General features: G+C 44.3%; 1 pseudogene; it reads left to right on the top strand.

Moving 5' to 3' along the window:
• Nucleotides 1-1648: 1648 nt before the first annotated feature.
• LOC114703134 lies at nt 1649-2217 on the top strand (annotated as a pseudogene).
• Nucleotides 2218-3808: the final 1591 nt, after the last annotated feature.

A 3808-nucleotide genomic window follows, 5' to 3' on the forward strand; every position in this document is an offset into this window, starting at 1 on the left:
TATACAAAATAAAGAAAAAATATAAAGAGCTGCAAAGGAAAAAGGACAAGTAACATATAAAGGCAGACCCATAAGAATAACACATGACTTCTCAATGGAGACTCTTAAAGTCAGAAGGGCATGGACAGACGTTATGCAGACACTAAGAGACCATGGATTCCAACCCAGACTATTATACACAGAAAAACTCTCAATTAACATAGAAGGAGTAAACAAAATAATCCATGATAAAACCAGATTTCAACAATATCTCTCCACAAATCCCAACCCTACAGAAAGCACTTGAAGGAAAAAAATCCAACCTAAAGAAGTTAGATACACCCATGAGAACACAGGCAATGGATAGTCCCATGCCAACAAATACCAAAGAAGGGAAACATACAACACTACCACCAAAAAATAACAGGAAATAATGATAATTGGTCATTAATATCTATTAATATCAATGGTCTCACTTCACCTATAAAAAGACACTGGCTAAGCTGGGGGGTGGTAGATCACACCATTATTCTTAGCACTTGGGAGGCAGAGGCAGGCAGATCTCTGTGAGTTCGAGGCCAGCCTGAGCTACAGAGTGAGTTCCAGGGGAGGTGCCAAGCTACACAGAGAAACCCTGTCTTAAAAAAACTTTAAAAAAAAAACCCTAAAAAAAGACAGTGGCTAAAAGAATGAGTATGAAAACAAGATCCATCCATGTGCTACAAGAAACACACCTCAACTTGAAAGTCAGACACTACCTCAGAATAAAAGGCTGGGAAAAGACTTTCCAATCAAATGGTTTTAAGAAGCAAGCTGGTGTAGCTATCCTAATATCTAATAAAATAGATATTGCCTATAATCCCTGTGTCCCCAAGGACTGGTTAGATCTGGCCAAGGCTGTCCTTTCCAGCACCCAATGCATCTTCTATAAGGAGGAATGCTGGACCAGGGAAGAAGCCAATTGGGTGGCTAACACTCCTATAACTATCATCTATGGCATGCTAGCAGGTACAGCTGAAGGGTATTTGACAGGGGTCCAACAGGTGGTCCTGCAAGGGCTATACTGAGATCAGGTTAGACAAATGGGGCTTGTAGCCTGGAGCAAATTAGATGAAGGGTCTACCAACTCTCCCATAGCAGGGGTAAGACAACAAACCAACAAACCTCTACTGGAGTTCATAGATAGAGTCCAATAGAGTATGGAGTTAATTTCCCCACTCATGGTTGCCCTCAGGAAATTACAGGAGGTATGAGAATGCCCCATTAAACATATGAGGGGGCATTCTGGGCTATCAGGATTTCTATCTGTGGGAAACCATCAAGCCAATGACCTGGCATCAGGATCTAGGATATTGACCTTAAAAGATAGTTTAGGAAAGGCATGTCAGCCCTTCCTAAAGGTACCACCCTTTACACATGCAGGGAGTTAACCACAGAGGCCTAGAGCCAAATATCCTCTGACAAACAGATGTTATATTTTGTTTCAATAAAACAAATAGGGAATTAGCCCCCATATTCAGTTACTCTGCACCCCGTGGCCATCACACTCTAGCCTTGGAGCTACAAGGACACCCGCATTGGGCTCCAGTCAGGGTCTTCTGCTCCTCAGCCACCCCTTCAAGACCCTTGTGGGGCAGGAGCTCCTGGACTGACAGTCTGTATAGAAGTGATGACAGAATACAAGCTTGTAGTGTTGGGTGATGGAGGCATGGGAAAGAGTGCCCTGGCCATCCAGCTGATCCAGAAAAATTTTGTGGATGAGTATGACCACCATAGAGGACTTCTATTGGAAACAGGTGGTCATTGATGGGAAGACATGTCTTTTGGACATCTTAGACACCACAGGTCAAGAGGAGTATAGTGTGATGCAGGACCAGTACATGTGCACAGGAAGGTTTCCTCTATGGGTTTGCCATCAACAACATCAAGTCCTTTGAAGACATGCATCAGTACAGGGAGCAGATCAAGTGGGTAAAGGACTCAGACTATGGATGTGCCAATGGTTCTGGTGGTGAACAAGTGTGACCTGGCCACTTGTACTATTGAGTCTCAGCTGGCCCAGGACTTTTCCTGCAGCTATGGCATCCCCTACACTGAAACATCAGCCAACAACCGGCAGGGTGTAGAGGATGCCTTCTACACACTAGTACGTGAGATTCGGCAGCACAAACTGCAGAAGCTGAACCCTCCCGATGAGAGTAGCCCTGCTACATGAGCTGCAAGTGTGTACTATCCTGATGCCAGATGGCAGTACTCTTGCTGATGGTCATCCTGCTCTTTGTGTCTATGGCTGCAACCCAGAGGAACCAACACCAACCTCAGCAGGTGATCTGGGCAGTGATCAGTGCTGGCAAAGGACCTGGCCAGAGGATCCTGGGACATTGGGGATTGGACCCCCCTTTCATAAAGGACATCAGTTCTCCCAAGTCCCTTAAATCTGGCACCCATAGTGGGGACACAGTGGGCTTCATGAGTGGCCTACTTTCCCCAGAGGTCTCATTCCCCTACCCACCACTGCTCCCAATGTTCTTTGGCCTCCCCCTCTTCCCTGTAGCAGCTTCTGACACCAACCCCAGGAGATATCTACCACCTGCCTCCAGCATCCACTACCACTTCTCAGGGCCCCATTGCTGGCTCCTCAATGTCCTTGGAGCCTGGGAACAATGGTGACTATACCAAGATAGCCCTTGGTGTGGCTACACCTCACCGCCAAGACCCACCCACTCTTCCACCATGATTCTCACACTCATGGCCAATGGTGGTGGCAAAAGCTAAATCTGGCTCCCCAGGGATGGGGATAAAGCTGCTTTTGATGCTCCTGCTCCTGGACAAAGTCCCCCCCCACCCCGGGGCCTCTACTTCTCAAGAGATGCTTACTGGGAGAGGCTGTATGTGGACCAGCCATCTGGCACACCTCTACTCTATGTCCATGCTCTACAGGATACCCTGAAGTAGTCCCCAGTGTAGATGTATCCAACTGTCTTATTAAATAAGAAACACAGAACCAATGTAAAAGAGAAAGCCGAGAGGTCAGAGCTCAGAGCTAAAATCTTACCCTTCCTCCTGTGTGCTTCTAGCTTCCTGAAAGAGACTTATTTCCTGTGTGTATGTCTTTAAATAATCTTTCTGTTCTGCCTCTCATTGGTTGTAAACCCAAACACATGGCTGCCTCATTACTGCCTGTAAGTACAGCCCTCTAGGTCTTAAAGGCGTAGGTCTCCAATGCTGGCTGTATCCCTGAACACACAGAGATCTATGGGATTAAAGGCTTGCGCCACCACAGCCACGCTCTTTCTATGGCTCTAATAACTCTGACCCCGGGCAACTTTATTTATTAACATACAATTAAAATCACATTTCTGTACAGATAGAATACCACCATATTTCCCCTTTTCTATTTTAATAAAAAGAAAAAAGCAAAAGGCTATAAATTACAAAAGAAAAACTATATACAAAAGTTCAATAACTATATACAATATATACAAGTAATAAATACCTGAACAATGTCTAGTCCATTTGTATTTCACAAATCAGAGAAAATAATTCCATTATCTATTTTATTTTGGTAATACTAAATTGTATCTAATTCACTTCCTATCCTAGTTAATCTTCAATTATAACTAACCTTCAACTATAACTAACTAATCTTCAACTTTCTCAGAGACCCGAGAAGGAAAAATATTAGCTAACAAAAATAAAAACAGGAAGTGCATGTAAGCAACTTCCAAAAAATTTGTGAGTTGACAGAAACAGGCAGCTGCCTCGAGAGTCACCTGAGGTTTCTCTGCAGTGTTGGGGCATAATCTTCAGCCTATAGGTTTAGCATATC

This window comes from Peromyscus leucopus, chromosome 17 (assembly GCF_004664715.2).
Source record: "Peromyscus leucopus breed LL Stock chromosome 17, UCI_PerLeu_2.1, whole genome shotgun sequence".
Lineage (NCBI taxonomy): Eukaryota > Metazoa > Chordata > Mammalia > Rodentia > Cricetidae > Peromyscus > Peromyscus leucopus.